The following is a 20,067-nucleotide window of genomic DNA, read 5'->3' as shown; positions in this document are numbered from 1 at the left end:
AGGCTATCACCAATACACCCATTTCATGGTGTGCCTCCAGAAATGTTATCTAATTTACATAAATACTTATAATTTTAGAATGGAATAAGTCATGGGGTATCCGCTATCCTGATCTTATGCCTAACAGATGAAACATCTCGGCAAGTAACTGATGCTGGGAGCCTAGACCTTCTGCTTAAGATATAATGCATCTGTGAGATACTGAACCTTAGTTTAAAGCTATAGTTGATGAAGTTATATCGTGCAGTTTTAGACAGATTTTTAAGTAGCCACACTGTTGTACCTCATTTCTGGTTTTGGTTTAACAATTTAGTCTCATTAGCCCTTTCTCAGCTGGCTGCAGAGCTGTGAGCTATTAGAAATTTCCTCTTTGTAAATGTTTGTCTTGTTACTGCTTTTGGGTTCTGGCTTTGTGTATGCTTTGCAATTTTGACAGTGCCAGAGTGCCCCCCACCTACTAGCTGCTTCATTGCTCTATACACTCAGGAGGTGGTCACCAGGCACCTCTCCACCCTCCTGCTGATGTGCAGCTTTAAGGAAAACTTAGAATATTGTTAATAAGCAGCACCTTGAACTTTTATAACATCTGCTTAGATTTGGCTATAAAAATCCCATTCTGCATTAGAAAAGCCCAAGAAACTGCAAGCGTTAGAGTATTTTTTTTTTGCATCAAATAATTTTCCCAGTGTATAATTACACAATTATTTAAGTAATAAAGTTTTAAGCCAGTACACGCCTGTAACATCCTTATACTTTTTCCGTTAAAACAAAATGCCCTTAAGCATTTCATGTTGTTTTATATTCATTTAATTTCCGAGAATAATTAAGGCTTAGTCATTCTTTATAACATTACACAGGTAGGAATGTAGGCCTGGTTTACAATCATAATGGTAGAGCCGGATAGTACTTTCAGGATAATTTTTTTTTAAGAGTAACAAGTTCTCAACAAAGAAATCTCTGCATTACATAATATAAGAAATTAAAATTTCAGTAGCAGAACATTTGAGGTCACATTTGTAGTTGGTATAAAGAACTATAACTTCATTGATTTCAGGACAAAAATGAGTTTACGTTAGCTAAGCATCTGGGCCTATACGTCTGAGATAACTTTCTATTGTGTAGACAGCACTATACTACCTAACACTAAGAAAGGCCGAGACGGTTTAGCAGGGTTACTTTTCTTTATTTTTGTTTTCTGTGACCACTATTCTGCAACACAAATTAGTGTTTGCAAGCAATGCGTGAGTGTCCACAGTAGGGTTAACACCGATGTTTATAGATCGGCTCACATGAATCTCTGCCTCGGGCTTTGGTTCATCCCAGTCCTAAAGGCAGCTTTCCAGTTACGTTTAACTTTTTTCTCCTGACTGTGATAACATTCTTTCAGGGTTCCCTCTTGCATTGTAGAAGTTTCTTAACGCTTATCCAGTACGGATCTGTGCCATTTAGGAAATGTTGCTTTCATCCGAGAACTCCTAATTTTCAATCAGTGTATGCCATTCATAACTAAATAGCCTCTGCTCTTCATTGTTCTTTTAATTAATGATTGTTGATTGGTTTGACTTGCTGCACATTGTAACCAGGCATGATCAAAGAAAATGCAAGATTAATCTGTTAAACTAGATGTCAGATTAGTAAATTCCTCTGTGCTATTATAAAGATTTTTCTCCCTCGGTAAACACCTGTCAGAGGGTGATGGCTTGGCTATACCTCTGACAGGTGAGTCCAAAGGTCAATCTCTGAAAACATGTACACATTAATGCAGTAAAGCGTGATGACTCATTTATATCCAGTATTTAACTCCAAGTGGTCTCTTCATGAATTTTAGTCAGGCTGTGCTGAGAAAAAGATAATTTAATTTGAGTGCTTAGCTGAACTCCCTGGTATTCAGTAATCCGATTTTTTCCAAAAATCCCCACCCAAAACAACAAAAAACCCAAGAACCCGCTAGTGAGAGACATAAACAGAGGAACGATGTTCTTTGGTGCAGCTCTCCTGGAGACCTTTTGTTGCTCCCTGTCTACAGGAACAACTTGCAGTCCGTGACTGTCAGAGCCTGCTGGGTAGCAAGGCTGGATTTCAGCTGCTGCTGATCCTGTGCTGCAAGATGCTTTCGTCTGCCTGGCCATGCCCCTTATCCTTCCTTTCTCTGCCTGCCACTTCATTAGCCACTGCAGTTCTGATGTTCAGCTCTCAGCACAGAAAGCACAATCCTGCTCCTGTTTAATAGCGAGAAGATGTTTAAACGAATCTCCTGTTTTCATCCTTTCTTTCATTGATAACATCTGTATCCCAGTGCTGGAAGCTATTGATTGAGATTAAGGATTGAAGTTGTTCCTCCCAGCCACGTAGATGCAGTGAGCTGACTGGGCTTCTAACTTTCTTCCACTTTATGAAATGCTTCCTTTCCTCCAGAAATACCTTTTTAACAGAACAGAACAAAGTAAACATGTTTCAGGCCTGCCAGCTGGTCTCTTTGCCTCATATTCCCCCAGACCGATTCTCAATTTTGGCCTCTTGGCCAGTGCAGAATGTCTTTCACGGCAGTGGCAGTGTTGGAGGTAATGGATTGCTTTTGCTGGTAGACCTGTCACAAAGCTTACACTTTCCTCTTTTCTTTCCCTCAAAGATCTTTTCGCTTACATTACTTTCACAGTTCTTGTTCCAAGCACAAAGCCTTCTCTAATTATTTTTCCAGTTTGCTATAGTCAATTTTACAGACTTTATGGTATCTTTCAATGCCATAAAATGGCATCATGAGCTGTTCCTAATTAATTACATCCATATTCATATCAGTGGATTTTAAATCTCTTACCTAATTTTGCTCAAGTGTAGGACTGTTTTTGTTTTGTTTTATTTTTCTGGATGCTTCAATTTCATAACCATTACTGTCTTCAGTAATCAGGATAAATAGTGATCTCACAGATACTTTTATAGAAGAGATCCCAGGCTGATAATCAGACACAGATATTGATATTTTAAGAATATTTTAAGAGTTCATCTGTGTCATTGTACCTTTTGAGTTAACTGATGTTTGGATGGTTCTCTTGATTCTGTGTATAACTGAATATTTGAAGTACTATAATGTTCTTCTCTAATTGCTTTTTCTATTAGTTCATCACATTACTAATATTTCTCTTAAACTATCTAAAAACTATTACATTTTAGTTTGAAGGTCGAAGAAAAAAAATCTTAGTATTAGATTTGTCAAGTTGCAGACTAACTCAAGTCGCCTTTCAAATTTCTATACTGTTATTCATTTTTCTTCCTACTCCTTAAGGAATTTCTAGATAAGTTCATTTTTGCAGCCTAATTGGTTTTCTACCATGAATAAAAGATGTTTTCTAAAACTTTAGAGTAGGCAATGTACATGCAAAGTGGCAAAATGCTTAAAACATATAAATTTTCTTCGCTGGGGAATGAATGGCCCAGGCTGATATTGAAGGAACATCCTAACAGTTAAGTGGAAATGACCGCTTCTTTCGTATTTTTAGGTTGGAAAAGAGTCATTTAACATTAGATTTTTTTTTTTTCACAAGGCAGTTGTGCTGGCAGAGCCCTGTTATTTGGGTTTTTTTGTTTTGTATCAGTCCATTATCCATGACATAAAGAGATTTGTGTCATCCTAAGATTAGGAAAAGAGCAGTATCATCTCCCGATTTATATTTTTATAGGCCATAGTATTTCCACAGGCCATAGTACTTAAATACTCCAAGGATCATAGACGGTTTCCTGTAAATGTGCAAACTGAACTGAGGTCATTTTGCACCTGAACTTTTCCATGCATGTCAGCAGATTGCTGCAGTTTCCTTAAGACAAAAGAAAAAGGAGAGCAGCTGAAAATAATTAACATTGAACTTGACACATCAAAAATGTAATTTGTCACTTGTGATTAAAGCCTTTATCTTTAGTTCTATTTTTATATCCATCATGGGTCTCCCTTAGCTATCATTAGGCTCCACATGGTTGGAGTTAGTCTGACCTTTGATCCATCATCATAGACAAAGGGATCTGCTGCTGCAAAATTGGAGCCCAAGCTAGCCAGCAACAGTGTAGATCAACAAATGTAAGCTTGCTTAATAAATATATTGATTGATTTAGTGACTGATTAATTTTTAAGTCTGTGTGGCTAATGTAGAGACTTTTTAATGGCAATCTGCAAAGGAAAAATTAGATGCAGAGCAAAATGTAACACTAGGAATTTGTATCATGGTAAATTAATCTGATGTGAAAAGTAAAGACAGTATAAGTGATATATATTTTCAGCATATTCATATGCTACTGCTCAGCTGAGAACATAGAGCAACGGTTCTACAGACTCTCTTGTTTTTCCTTTGTCTCTGAAGCTTTCCAGAAGTTTTCTGACTGCCACAGATATTGTGGTTGCTTGTTTTTTAAGCACTAGGAACTGAAACGTTTGACATATCGCTGTCCTACCACATCATTGTCCTACCACCACATTACCCTCTTTCTTGTCATTGTAAACCCAATCCATCATACTGTATATAAACTGAAGTAATGCATAAAATATGATAAATGTTTTCATATCAGCCATGTCCTTTTTTTAGTACAGGCATGTGCAGCTGAAAATGGCCTATATTTTTACGGGCGACCATAAGTGGTGTCTTTTCAAAAGCAAACCATTATTCAGTGTTTTATAATGGAGAAGGACTCAGACTGCAGTAGTCAGTCATGTTGCCTGTCGCTTAAGCTAGTTTCAGTTTCTCAGTGAAACCGAGGCTATATGTTCTGTGGTGCAACTTTGCTCTGTGGAGGTGATGTGAAACTCTAGTTTCTGACCCTGTGTGCTTACTGAATATGTCCTGTCACTTTCCGCAATAATAAAATCCGAAGCCAAGCCTTAGCTTTGTTTCTGTTAAGTAAAACTCCCTTGGGAATGGAGTGAAGTGTAGTATATTTATAGTCCTGTTATTAAGTACTTTTGTGGTAACAGCTTCATTATTTTCGGGAGGTCATTAATGCACTTCCCCTTTTGCTGCAACAGATTGTGGGTTAAAGTCATTGTTTTAGACATCTACGTTCTGATTATCGACATCCAGTCATAAACAGCCTGCAGTTTCTGAAAGTCCAAACAGTAGTTAGGAGAGGCTCCTGTCACTCCAGAGACCAGATTCCCCTCTCACACCCACTTCAGCAGACACCTCTGTGCATAAGGGCTTGTTTAGCGTGGAAGGGATGATGTCTGAACCTTTGGATCTTAGGATTTAAAGACTGAAAGCACCAAAGTGCTGTTGTTGTATTTCCTTAATGTGCATAAACACAGATGTTGTTTTTCAGTGGTTACCCCTGTGTTCAGCCACATAATTTGCCCTTTGCTGTGTTGTATCTCTGTTTAGCTAAGGTGTTTCTCCACTAACACACCAGCCTTGATCTTAGGACCTCAGGGTATGTCACCAGGTACTTTGGCTCCAACAGTTAAGGAACAATTTATTCTTGTTTTAGGTTTGTTTTGGTAGTTTGTAAACAGGTTTCAGTTTCAAATTTACCCCGTTTATGTGAATTTTCAATTCTTCACATTCAAAACACAGACGTAGAGAACTGATGTATGAAGAAGTGAAAAATATTTCCTCTCTGTGACCTTTAGGTTGGGGTTTTTTTTTAATGACTTGCTGGTTCTGCATTTGTACGGTGTTGTCTGCTTTTTCCCTTTTCTTGTGTTTTAGTTTCTTTGGGAACATTGCTCTGAGCTCATTGTAGCATCAATCAACAATTGGCTAGATACATTTTTTATATCTAGCCAAATAATTTGGAATAGCTTGGGAATGTCTAGTTTAATCTTGAAACATCCAAAAGGCAAGGAATGCAGGTTTATGACATGTCATAGTAGTGTGACAGCATTTTAAACTGCTACTAGTAGTTTTGATCCAAATCCTGTAGAATTTTTTTCATCAGCTATAGCCGGCCAGGTTCATTCTGCTTTTAAGTATGGTAGATCTCTCTTTTCACAGCCCTGTCCCACAGCCCTCATAAAACCATAGGATTTCTTCAGTAATGATCCCACATTCTCCTGCTTGCAGAAGTGCGGTGGGAGTGTTTTAGCCATTTCTGAATAATACTATGCTTTATAAGAGTAATGGGAAGATGTTACAACGTGAGGCAATCCCTTCTTCATTGATGAAAATGGTGTCCATTTGGAAGGAGAGTGCAGTTAGGACTTCTTCTGTGTCAGACTCCAGTTCCTTCCCATTTGTTTCACATGCTGCTGCTGTCCTAGTTTTCTGGGGTTTATTCTTATGTTTTTTTCATGAAAAGTTAGTAGTCTTAGCCATTTGGCAAAATGTGATTGCTCACCACTCAGTTATTTATTTATTTTTCAATCAGGTGTTAACCTTTCCTCTGTACAAATCCCCCCCAATCTCTACAACTTATTGTCACACTTGGCTCTCCTGCTTAATGGATAACTTAATGTTTTGCCCTTGTAGGCCCAAGGTGCTAACGCTTCTGTTCGCTAAGGTCAGTACCGTAGAACTCAGATAACTCTCCATTTCCCCCTTTTTCACATATATTTCTGTTAAAGTTAAGGAGACTTCAAGTTTATTTTTTGTTGCTCTGGGTTTAAAGTGAATTGTTTGTTATCAATATATCTGTTTTCTTCTAGGTCTTCTGCTGAGCCTATTTCTTTCTTCTATGAAGACAGTGCTGACACCCGTCAAGATTTGAGAGGTAAGATACTTTTTGATATTTTTTTACTCTCTGACAGATGGTGTAGTTTGTTGTCATTATTTTATATTGCTTAACAAACAAGTCTTAAGCAAGTTAGTAATGAGAAAAAGATCCAACTAATAAAGGAATGGTCAGAGGATGTAGTTTTTATCCTTTCCAGTTTTACCAATGTTAGGCCTCATACAAAGACATTATTTGCCACGTTTTCTGCTGTTAAACTTCAGGGTTGCAAAAAAATGTATGCAGAGAAGTGTATAATGAACAGTAAAGCCACCTAAGCAATTTGTTTTTACGGTTTTCATTATATACTTAATATTCAGGTATAATTAGAACTCAAAACAAACCTAAAAGTTTCCATTTTAAAAACAACTTTTTTCCCTTCTCTTTTTTTTTAGTGGTAACAACTTTCCTTGGAAAAAAATTATTAAGTCGTATTTTCTAAACAATAAAGCATCAGGTTTTCTCTCATAACCAGCACAATTTCTTTGAACTCACATATGGTTACACTTCACTTGTGCAAATGTGCTTAACACTTATTCAGCTTTGGAAGTGTGGTTCCAGTTTCTTACCAATAAAACTGATCATTGCTTACTGGTGATTTTTCCAACAGACACATTTCAGTTCAATTAATTTTGTTCTCTACTTAGCGCAATGTGAATTTTGCCATTTTGTTCTCTTTACTCCTGAAAAGAAGGCATTAATGTGCTGCTCTGGCACCTCGCTCAGCTAACTAAATACAATCTATGTTTTCACAGTGGAATTGCCAAGTTATAAAAATCAAATGGGCATGTCAGTCTGGATTTAGTTAAATAGGTCTTGTACCGGAGTGCTTCATAGTGCAGGCAAAAATAAACTGGTCTTCCACGTAAGTCTTTGGTAGTCTTACTGCTGTCTTCATTGTAGTGGATTTAGCTTTTATTTTAGAATATATGACCAGCTAGAGAATGGACCGGCTCAGGATATGCTTGGAGAACGTTTTTGTCTTTTTCTGACACCTGGAGAAGTTTGGTGAAACTGTCAGGCCCCATACTTTACTGCAAGCAGCAACTCATGCTGGCCTTGGGGGGATGCCTATACGGACAGACACAAGCTTGTCAATTTGGCTTCAGGCTGGCCAGGTGAGGCTGGTGCCGGTGAGAAAGGCATGTTGCCACGTTGCTGCCCTAGCCCAACCTGCTAACCTACCATCAATTACAGTACATCTATGCAGCAATACGGGCCATGGAAGAAAAATCTCTCTCTCTCCAAAACTCTCTGTGACTGGGCCGTTTATATGCAATACATTTCAAATACATTGGGAGCTGTGAAGGTTTTGTATCTGCCTGTCTCTAGCTGGCCAAATGGGAGACTCAAGCTAAGCTTTAGTTTCTTCACTGCTGACCTTGGGAGACATATGTGTATTTGGTGCCAACTGTCATTCCTTGGTGAGCTGAGATCAGACTTGTTGCACGCTTTTTTTTCCACTGCAGTTCAGGTCAGAACTATACTAACGGGATAGATCGTGTACAGGAATAAATGGTAACAAATACACGGAGACTTTTGTGCTGACTCTAGCATCAAGCAGAGGGGATCATATAACTGGGCAGAAACCATTCACAGTTGTATGGCTGCTCTGCGTAACGAGCAGCAGACAATATTTCTTACAGGGCACAGGATGTGGCCCATGATTTTGGTGTATTAAGAGTTCAGTTGAAAAGTAATTTCAGTATGTAAGGTGCAGACATCAGATTCTCAGGAGTGTATTTCCAGGAAAGCAAACAGATAATGTGAATTCTCTTCCGGTTGAAGAGGAGGCTTATAACATTCGACTCTGTAACTCCACTCCTAAAAGGTACTCAGGGCTTGAAGATCCTGAATCCAATTTTGAATGTTCTTATTGATTATAGTGAGGAGAGAAAGGAGGATTTGAATAAGTGAACTGAAAGATTTCATGGCCTTAAATATTTCTGCTGCATCTTGCAACAACAATGATTGCAAGTGCTTGTTATTGTGCTCTGGAGAGAGCTTGCAGTTGAATATCACCTTCAATTAAAAAAAATACATTAAAACATCGTGTGTTTTTTTTCTATACTCTTCATTCCTTCTTTGATTTTATTGTTTTTTTTAGATTGCAAATAGTTTTTGTTTGTTTTGATCACAGAATTACAGAACAAAACTTTAATTATACAGTTTGTTCAGAAAGCAATTAAGAGACTAAATGTTTTTCTCTTGCTAGCTGAGTAGTTATGTCTTGTCTGGCTAAACACCAGTTGCAGTGTGTGTTTGTGTAGGAGGTGAAATCTGGTGTCAATGCTTTGTAACTGACAATTACAATATATTCCTAGGCAGTTATAGTGTCATTAAGAAAAAAGATTTTGCTGTGTAAAATTTCTCAGCAGATTAGGGTGTATTTTAAATCTCCTAATAAGCAAAATACCAGGTACTAGCATTTTGTATTAAAGTGGCTGAAAGCACCTCAGGAAAACAGCAACAACTACATCCATGACTGTTTATAATAAAGAGATTAAAAATATTTAAATTATTCCCATATATCCTATCTGGAGTGAGTAAACCTCAAACTCAAGTCATCCTGCCTCAGGAGGCCAAATATTCTGGAATTGTGAGCTGAAGTATGAGCTTGGGGTTGCTGGGACACCTGCAATCTTATTATGGAGCCTTCACAGTTTTACAGAAATGTACTAGTTAAGATTGACTCTGATTTCTCTGAGGGGAAAAGATATCCTTTGTCACTGATGCATTTTTTTTTCTTGGTTATATTGAGCGTTCAGAGAGAAGGTTCAGAGTTGTAAGTGGAGGGAGGAGAAGGAGAAGAAAAAAATTGCACCTCTGATTGCTACTCACATGAAAATAAAATATACCCTTGCTAGTAGGCATCTTTATTGCAGCAAGTTCTGACCTGATCAAACTGTTCTGTCATTAAAATGCATGAGGATCCCATGCTCTTCCAAATTGGGAACTGTAATTCTGTGTCTTTTTTCATAGACTTTTTATCTGGACATCTCTCCTCTATGTGAACAATTGCTCGAGTTAAGGCTTCTTCCACAATTCCTGGGTGGTAGTTACATAGCTGGTGCCGGACTATGTCCGCAAAAGCAAGTATGCTCAGCATACTTAACTTTGCCTTGGCTTCCAGTATGGCAAATGCATCCCTAAACTTTCTGGAGAATGCATGGGGAAATTTAAGAGGCTGAACAAAATTCACACGGACCAAATAAAAAGCTGTACAAACTGACGTGAGGAAGGCTGAAGAAGTCCGTCTGTCCATCTTTTTTGTCCTTCACCTTCCTAGGGCTTTGGTACCTACTTCTGGGCTGTAGAGAGGCACCTATGTCAGATGAGATCCATCATATGAAACTGATGTATACATTTTCACCCTCCTTGAGGTATATTTTATTTCTGTTGTAGTTAAGGGTCCTACTCTTGAGATAAAATATTCTATTAAGTACATTGTTACTGTGCGCCAAATTGTCCAGTCTAGGAATGTGGAATAATTGGAGTTACCCTTGGTTAGGACTGAGAGAAAAAGCTGGAGGCAGGAGGAACATGGCTGGGCATAGAGATTGCTTCTCCTTGTAGTGAATTGAAATTACCACCCTCAAATCTTTTACTAAGCTATGCCTCATGCTGAATTAATTCAATTGTACAAGGCTTGTTTGAGACTTCCAGCTTCCTATAATGGTTGGGCTGAACTCCCCAAAATTCATTTGTCATTTAAAGTGGGAACAAGAAAAACTTTCCTAGAAACTAGGCAACAAACCAAGTCAGCTGTTCTTATCACCTACAGAGGAGAAATGGAATTAACTGAAATGTAATTGTTTTCATTCTTAACAAGAAAATCTTGGTATTTGTCAATGCTAGTTTTTGGGTGTATAGGCATTCCAAATTACAGCGGTTTCATATATGAGAATAGTATAATTTAAGATGGTGTAAATCAAATCAGTGCCTTTTGAATAGAGATTTTTTTCTTTTCAGTATGTTTGACAGCAAATTAGGGACAAGAGGGATATTCGTCTTTAATTCACTCTGGGAAGCAGCATTCATCTCAACAAGTTTGTCAGGCAACATCTGTTAATTCATGATTTCAAACAAATAATGGACGGAGCAATTATGTCTCACCACAAGAAACTAGACATATACATATAATAGGTACGTGGTAATTTTGCTAGGAATTGCAGACAGGCAAGGTAAAATAGAAAGCAAAATGGGAAATAAAATATGAAAATCTCCAGAGCTGAAACCAGGAATTCAGAAAGGAGTAAGCAAATATTGTTCACATGAAAACATAGTGTGTACCCAACCATATGAATGATTAACATCTACAGTCCTATAAGGAATAGATGTCGCTGTTGAGCTTTCATTTGTGATTCTGATTATTTTTATTCCATTGTGCCTTTATGGTGTTTGCCAAGGAGCAGAGATTAGAGGAAAAAAGAGATGAGTTTTCCTCAGGAAGTAGCTTCTTCTTTCTCTCTTGTGGAATTTTTTTTTTCCTGTTTTGAAACTGTATACAATAAAGGTCTGTGCCTTGCTATTCGTGATTGAGGGAGAAAAAGATTAATGAGTCAGAAATAGTGGAAAGATTAAGGCTGTTCTGGTTGGAGGTTGTGCAGTCCTTTTTAAAAGGACTGTGAGAAGGGAAATCCTAGCTTTGCTGAGGTCAATGACAAAATTACCACTGAATGCATTAGGATAAGAACCTTTTAGGTGGGAGCAGAGAGTTAGGGAAAGGGAGACAAGAATCAGAGATCTTAGGTGTCCAGAGGGAATGCAAGAGCATAAGAACATAGAAGTGACCTTCACAGGACCAATGCTTGCTTTTAGTAAGAGATGACTAAGTAGGAAGCAGTTGAGTCACCACATGAATTTCTATGTTTTCCAGTCTAAGAATCTATAGGCAGAATATATTACTGTTTTTAAGTGCTAAAAATTACTGAACAAATGAATAAACCAAAAAACAATCAAGAAAGATTAAGCTTTTTAGTTGTTTTATTTTTTGTTATCCTCATCCAGAAGACAGACAAGGATAAATCTAGATATGGCAAGGATAATTCTAAGATATATTTTCTCCAGCTTCTTCCTCAAATTGATCTTTTTCAAAGAACAAAAGAATTGTGCAAAAGATAGAAAATTGAAAAAGCTATTTGGAGTGGCAATATTCCTATTTCAGTCTTTAACTTTTTATCAATAGCTTCAGGTATCAGATGTGCCTAGGTGAGTGACAGGCCAGCTAGCTTATGATAACCTGGTAACGTGTCAGAATTACTGCTTTCACTAATCTTTTGAAGCTTTCCTATTGGAAATATTCCAAAATATATAAAAATAAACATGAAGGACACAGAAAGCTCCTCACATTGCTTTTTTCAGGACTGTCAGGTACAGATTATCTAAGCCTGCTGATTTAAGAATGTTTTGTCCTGGCAGTATGTCACTTGTTACCTTTAATTTTCAAAGCTGATGGTCTTAAAAAAGAAACTTCTTTCTAGAGGGATGTTCAGAACAGTTAATGAATTTCAGTTATATTCCTCTTGCCTTTTACCAAATGGGAAGATCTAGGATATATGTGCAGGCTAAGAATTTCTTTTGATTAGCCAAGGCTTGTGGCTTGTTTTTGCTATGGAATTGTAAGTATTTTTACATTATGTTACCATGTCATATTATTAAATACTTCCTCTTGGGCTTTAGTTTAAGATCAAGTGCATTTTTATCTTTTCTCTAATTCTAATTTGTTCTTCTCTCTTTCTGAACTTGTGCAAAATAGAGGGTTTCATGGGGAATAGTTATGTTACCTTGCAATTTAATTCTCATCACTTTATTTATTTTTACCTGCTGTTTAAAAACAAACTTCCCTTTTCAATCAAAAATAGTGTGGGTGTGGCTTCTGCTCTGTATGATACACCAGCAAGCTAGAAACAGTATACAATTCTTATTTACAGCAATAAAAGCCAATATTCACTGACATAGTTGCACTCTCAGTTTAAAAGCTTGGTATTTGTGTTTTCTTAAGAAATTCATGAGTTGTTTTGTTTCAGATACCATGGCATACTTTAGCACTAATTGTTTTCCTGTGATAGAAAAGCTACAAGTAAATGGCTTTTTTATCAATTGTTAGAAGTTTTACTTGCTGGTTTTTGCTAATTCATATGCCAATTACCCCCTGGTATGTGGCCCCGGAAAAACAGTTATAACTTAAGTATATCAATTGACCAAGCTCCTTAGACATTTTACATTTGCCTGTATAAACAAAAGGCTATACAGCACATAAGAGCAGTTTAGGGAATTTCTGGATTAGATTATCATTTTGAAATCTTACTGTACTGTCTCCTCAAATTAAAAAAAAAAAACTTTTTTTTTTGGCGTGTATTCTTGGTCATAAAAGACAAGATCAAAAAAACATAGAAACTTCTATATGACGTTGTCTCTTAAAACAATCAGTAGCAAGCCTTAAGAATTTGTTCAGATTTGCACAAATTTTCATTTTAATGACATAGATAAGATTATAAACTGAACACTCTGGACACTTCAGAAAAATGCTCTGATCAGAGAACCTATCAGAAAAGGTTTTACCTAAATGCTATTCTCCCAAGCTTACTGCAGGAACTGACTAATGTGAGTTATATTGCTCTTGTTTATAGGATGGCTATTTCTTAAAGAAATCATGACACTTCATATAAAATAATAATGAACTAGAAAAAAGACCTAGTGCTTACACTGAAGATGAACATTCAGATTTAATGTTAGGTCTTCATGCTATGTTAGCTATTTTAGACAGAACATACAGGAAGACTTTATGTTCACTTTCTAATTGTTTCTGTAAGACGTATGCTTCTGTTTCGGCATTATAACTTTAGAAGTACTTATCGCTGGTTTCTGAACTGTGTGGGAATGCATGTGAGGTGGGAGAATTGTTGTGCGGTGCCCTGCGCGTGTGCATCACAAGCTCTGGGATCGGGGTCCCCTTCTATATCTCTTGGATTCAGGAATTGAATCTCACTGTCTTCCTGATGGGCTCAGTAATCAAGCCACAGTATTGTGTTAGAACGATAAGATGTTGACCATATCCCTTGGTAACCCGTTATGCAACCATTAGGTCATTATGCAACCATTATAATTGTTTTTTTGAACTCCGTAGGAGAAGTGTAGTCATTTGGCTATCCAGATGTATAAGCTTTGCGTGTCTAAACCAGACCTTGCATAATTTATGAACATATCATTATGGAACAGACTTTTTTTTTTTTTTTGGAATGAAAGATTTAAAATCATTTTCTTCTGAGGAGAGGAGGGGGAGGGCAACGCAGAGTCATGGATCTGTGACAAAATGTGGATCCAGCTGTTTTAGGATATGGACTAAGTACAAGTGATGCTCTTACACAAGCAGTTGCTAGAAAATATTAGAAGGAAATACTGGGAGAAATTTTCTCTGTTATTGCTGTGGAACTAATGGCGAGTTTCCTCCTAGAAGTTCATCCTTCTCCAAGTCTATTTTAACATCATGTGGAAATTTTTCATTTCTCTAATCACCGTTCCTTCCATTCAATTTGTCCTTAGCAAATTAATAAAAGATGAGGAAAATCTCAGTGCGTGCATCCACAGCACTGTGGGTATCTTAGCATATTTATCTGTGGCTTTCACACCTGTCAAGCTTCTCTGGGGGTGGACATCTGTTTTTTGCTCCTTTGGATATTTTTCTAAAAGTAATCACATTTTAAATATGGCATGGACTTTCCCACTATTGTAGAGGAAAATCAAAGCTCAGTACCTACAAACAGCCTGAAAAATAACAGCCTGAGAAATGAGTGTTATCCTACTATCCTGACACAGGTTTAGATTACTGATAATTCTTTTGCTTTTTTTATAGTACCTGAGAAAAGATTCTCCTTAACTCAGCCTTTGTGGATTCTCTGATAAAGCATGAGCTTGTGCTACAGGCTTTTGCAGTTAGTGCACAGGTAACAATATGACCTTTAATGTCTCATCAGTTTTCTGTTTTCAAGGAACTTGTAGGTACTGTGTTTCTGGAAAAGTTGATTAAACTGGCTAATAAGTTCAAAAGTAGTTGACAGGTAGGCATTTAGTGTGACTGCGTATGTCTTGCTTTCACAACAAGTGGACTGAAAATTAAAATCCTGAGTACAGACTTCAGAAAAGCTGCAAGAGACTAGAAAATACTGGGAATATATTGATTCCTCTCAATGCAGCTATTTTCTTATTGAAAGATTTTCTGAATAAATAGTTTCATTATACTATACTTTATCATGTTACTAGGTCAGAATCCTACAAAAGCATCAACACACAGGAAACTTCACTGACATAAATATTCTTATTCAGTTTAACAGAACTATGTAGGTGCATGTATGTTAGAAACCTGTAAAGCTTGTCTTTTAAAAATATCTTCATGTATTTTTACTGGAGGTAATTTAGAACCGAACTATTCACACAACTTTTGTACGTTAGAATATCTAGGAAAATATTTTTAATGAATTTGTGTGAAAATACCCTCTTCTAGAGTTTTTCATTAATTTATACAGCTGGTTGATATCTGTCAAGTGAATTTCTTTTGCAGAATAGTTATTTTTGGAAGCATATGAAGGTGTTATTTTCATTTCTCTTTAAACTCATTTAAAAACATTAAAATAAATCATTTTCAAAAGGATTTTAGTTTTGGAGATGTTTCCTTCTTTCTTCTTTCCTGTTCCCCCTGCCCTAGAGGGAATGAGAGAGAGATAGTAAATCAATAAATAAATAAGTGCAGAAAGAAAGATTCACCACAATTTGTCTTGTTATGTCTGAAGTAAAAATATTAGGTATTTCTTCTAGCGTAGGTTACAGAACATTTCTAACGTGAGAAAGTAGCTCTGTATTCTGAAGTAGGAAGACTTTACCTTCCTTAATCCAACAGGAATGCAAAACATAGTCTGTTATGAAAAACTCTGATAAATACTGAAATAAGCTGGAAGGGTTGCTTGGAGGGAAAGACAAGCAAGCTCTCGCTGGAGGGAATAACAACAGAACTGATGCCTTCTGATAGACTTGGCTCTTCAGTTTCCATTACAACTGAAATGGACTCCATCCTCTTTTCTTCAGTCTAATGGAATTTCAGCAGAACACATTGGCAGGCTGTGATTTTTCTATCAGAGCACCAAATTCTGGTTCATAACCCCTCTTCTGGACTTCTATTCTGTTTACATCTTCACTCCACTCCCAATTGCGTTTCCACAATCCCAGTTGTGAGGAGAGGTATGACCTCTATTTTAGAGCTATAAAGACCAAAAAAAAAAAAAAAGAATAGCAATGATTCTTTAACTTTCCTTTACATTTAGGAGCCAACCTTAAAGTGGGAGAATACTATAGGAGGCAGATAAGATGTAGTTTTCTTCCAGTGGGGAGGCATTTGCAAATTCAGCCTTTAGACCTGCTATAAGTAGATACAAATCTCTACTTATTTCATAACCATATTGAGCCCAGTTGTGAGCTTGAGCCTTCCTCCCTTGTGGTTCAGACAAACTTCTCTTCATTGTTTGAGCTTCCACAATTGTTGTCATTAAACTATTATTCCTGACTCCTTACTGACTGTAACCACAGAGTAGCATCTGAGAGATCAGTCGTTACCCAGACTGAAAAACTTCATATTTGTAGTTTGTCCAGCAATACAGCTAAGTGATAACACTGTTGTCACGTAACACTGTTAAAAGTTATATGACTGTTCTCAGTGGTAACAATAAACAACAACCTCTTTTTAGTAGCATGTATTGTACCAGATGGGAAAGTCTGGATTTCTTAAAAACACTAATGTAACTTTCAGGTACTTCTGAGGCAGTTTTGCTAGGCATTGGATGGTTATTAGAGATATTATGATAATAGAACACAGTCATGGGAATGACATACATTTTTGTTTCTTTTTGGCAGCAAGCAAATTAATAAGTCTCTCTGACTGTGTGTTTTTCTCCAGTATATTGCAGAAGTTATCTATTAAAATACTGTGGGGAAAATTTTGAATATCTTCTTGTGGTATGCTAGAGGAAAGTCCCAAGACTTTCCTTTACCATCCCATTTCAGGACCTTGGTCAGGATTTAACATTTGTGGTTTTGCTAGCAGTTCCTTTAATAGCTCTGGGGGTGATGGTAGTGGTGGTTCTGCATCTGCTGTTATGCAGATGTAATGTTTTAGCCAATCATATTTTGCATACTATTTCTATGCATGCACTTCTCAGTGCATTAAGTATACCTAGCCATAAAAATTAATGCCTGGATGTTCTGCACATACTTTCATCAGTTAAAGAAATTGAAGTAAACGGAGAGAATGAATATACTAGTTATAGTACATGCTTGCCATCATCTATACTAATTGGATTGTGGATTGGGTCGAATGGTTTTCATATCTCAATAATACTTTGGGGGGAGAGGGGGAAGCTGGTGTCCAATCGTTCCCAGAATTATGATTGTTGAAACGCTCACAGCATGAACAAAAGGCTGATGCCAGTGCATAGGCAATACTCATAAATAAACCCAACACTGAGTTGAAAAGCCAGGTTTTGGTGAGAGTATTGCTTCTCATAAGATGTTTAATCTTAATTCGAAGTCTTATTTTGAAGATCTAGTAATATCAAACACATCTTGGATGTTTATTTTCCAAAGTGAATCTTAGCATCCACATTAATGTCTATACTTACCAGATGGAATGACTATACTTACCACTATATTTAACTATTCTGCTAGCAGGTAATAGCAGTTCTGCTTCCACAGAAGTGAAAATATCTTGCAAATTTGGAATGGTAATTTGTGTACTGTGTTCAATGCCTGAAGCTTCAATTAGATTATAGAGCACATTAATAATAGATTAAAATACCCTACAGCTAGAAGGAATCATTATCTTTATCCACTGTAACATAGCGTAGGTACAGTATGACTAGGTAAAGAAATTTACCTCATCATTTAGTTCCTAGATAGCTACAGATTTCTGGCACATTTCAATATGCCTAATTACACTGAAATGAGAGCTTTAGAATAGAATAACATTGCAATTTAAATACAAGAAAGGAAGGCATAATATTAGAAATGCGGCATATTATTCAGAGTTTAAATAAACCCTCTCAATTTTTTCAACATTGTCTTTCATCTCCCTGACTCTCCTCACTCGATGTCTAAAGCTGATAAATGCAAAGAACCCATGAACCCATTTCCATCTGAAGCAGGCTGTTCCATAACTGACAGTGTTTTTGCCTTTTCCAAGAATACTTTTTTGTTTCTCTCAGCAGATAGCTGAAGATGGAAATATTCTGGACTTTGAAAGAAACATCTGTTATAACATAAAAACAAACCTTTTAACTGCTCTAGGACATTTATAATAAATTTTCGATAATTTTGCTTCTGTGTTTTAAACCTATGACTTTCAAAAAATTTTTGTTACTAAAACTCATTAAACAAATGTTATTAAACTTTTGCTTTTGGGCAATTCTTTCTGAAGCAAAAACTTGCAGTAGAATTTTCCTGCAAATCTCGGGAAGTTGTTCCCTGTTAATCTGTATCAAGAATTTTACAAACACATGAAGTAACCCTATGTTTGTGAGAAGGAGGGGAGATTTTCTATTGCTGTGCAGTCTATCTTCTTCCCTTCAGTTTTTGTTGTTTAAAAATGACAATAAATAAGTTTTTCAGTCAAAAGTACTTATCAATCCTTTGTTCTCCTAAGCAAGTAATTTCACAGAGTTGTGTTTAAAAATAACCACCATGATAGCTCACAACTTCTAAGGGCCCAGAAGGTATTTGTTTCTTTTCAGATTGCTTACAGTTGCATCTAACAGCTGTTAAGAAATCACAATAGTTTTATTGAATGGAAATACCTCGCTGCTCAGGGATTCTAAGAGCTAAAGAGACTCAATGAATATTTTAGCCCGGAGTTTTACTTTAGATTCTTAAACACGGCCAAGTATTTACCAAGGACACCTATCGCTGCCTCCTATCAGGCACTTGGGAGTAGTCAGCGCACTTGGATGGAACAGGCTGTAACAAGCCAAGGCACTGATACAAGCTTCATGTTCATTTTAAGGTCAGGTTCAGTGACAATGAATACTGTGAGATTTCCTCCATCTTAGCAGAATGTCTTCTAGTTCTGAAGAGGATTTTGGTTTTGACTTTTTTTTTGCAATTGCAAATCACAATTTGAGATTTTTGCCTTTGAGAATGGCAAACACGTTGCCATTTGAGAATAATTTCATAGGTACAGGCTGTTACTGTCAGATATCGGCCCCACCTAAACCATGAGGAAAAACATAAGCCTCTCTCTGTTTTTGATTCTCTTAGAAAACAAATCTTACAGAGCGTGAAGCTGATATCTTGATGAATGTTATGGATTTCCATCTTTCTGTTTTGTCCTTTTTCTGGAGGATTTGGGATGCTAATGTGGGAAAGCAAAGGCTGTAACATTTATTGTGCCAGCAACCACTAACTGCATTATCAGGCAGAGCAGATAGAAGCAGTTCTTGCTCCAGAGTCCCTCATCTCAGTAAAGCCAGGTTCAAAATTCTCATTTCTCTTGAAAGGGCATCGGTTTTTGTTATCATCTCTGATAATTATATTTATCAAAAACACTGAGGAAGAAAGCTTCAAAGTGAGAATGGAGCTGTAAGAATGGAGCTGGTAACATCTGATTCTTATTTATATGGGATATATGCAAATTACATAGGATATATGCAATATTGCAAAGAGAGGGACTTAAAAAATAATCTGTTACATAGGAAGAGGCTGAAATGCTTGAAAGGCAAAAGGGAAGTACCATATACTGAGCTGTCTAAGTTTATCCCTCTCCTTTGGTAATTTCCTCTGCTATTGCACACGCGTTCTGTAGAGCGAGCATATTCTTCTGCAAGCGTTATGCACTGAAGATATTCACTAGAGTCGCTTCAGTGTCTATGGAAATAATTATGCTCCCCAGCCTCAGCCATGCCAGGCACAGCATGTTCTGCACTCCCAGTAGACTCAGCACCTTGCAATATCAGGCTCTTTAATGATATGCCTTTATATCTTGGCATAACGTATCACTAAATGTAACCATTGTGATACCTTGGACGTCACTGTTGTCAGCCAGTCAGCGCACTCTGACCACAAGGGCTGAATAGTGGCTAGTTGAAAATTTCTGCTTTAAAACCACACAGTTCATACTGCTTCAGCCAAAAAGCAATTCCAATTTACAGCACTTAGTATTAGAGCTCCCTGGTACTCTGTGCTTGGGAGTGCATCTTATTTTGCTTTTGAGGGGATCTAATAAATGCCATATGGAAAAAAAAAAATCCTCATTTACAGACCAGCTCTTCTTATCCTTTCAGTGAGCTAGCTTTTTAACGTTTCAGTATACTACATCCAGTAACTATGTTCACTACTCAAAGAAAT

The 20,067-nt window shown here is 37.0% G+C and overlaps 1 long non-coding RNA gene across 1 annotated transcript in view; it reads left to right on the top strand.

Moving 5' to 3' along the window:
- The window catches only part of LOC112997339 (uncharacterized), a 325,493-nt gene that overhangs the window by 9,828 nt on the left and 295,598 nt on the right, over nt 1-20,067 (top strand). Inside the window, exon 2 of the long non-coding RNA XR_010388544.1 lies at nt 6,620-6,684. This is a non-coding gene — a long non-coding RNA (uncharacterized LOC112997339). The remainder of the gene's footprint in view (nt 1-6,619; nt 6,685-20,067) is intronic.

This window comes from Dromaius novaehollandiae, chromosome 3 (assembly GCF_036370855.1).
Source record: "Dromaius novaehollandiae isolate bDroNov1 chromosome 3, bDroNov1.hap1, whole genome shotgun sequence".
Classification (NCBI taxonomy): domain Eukaryota; kingdom Metazoa; phylum Chordata; class Aves; order Casuariiformes; family Dromaiidae; genus Dromaius; species Dromaius novaehollandiae.
The sequence above is the reverse complement of the archived record's forward strand: the minus strand, read 5'-3'. Positions and strand labels throughout refer to the sequence as shown.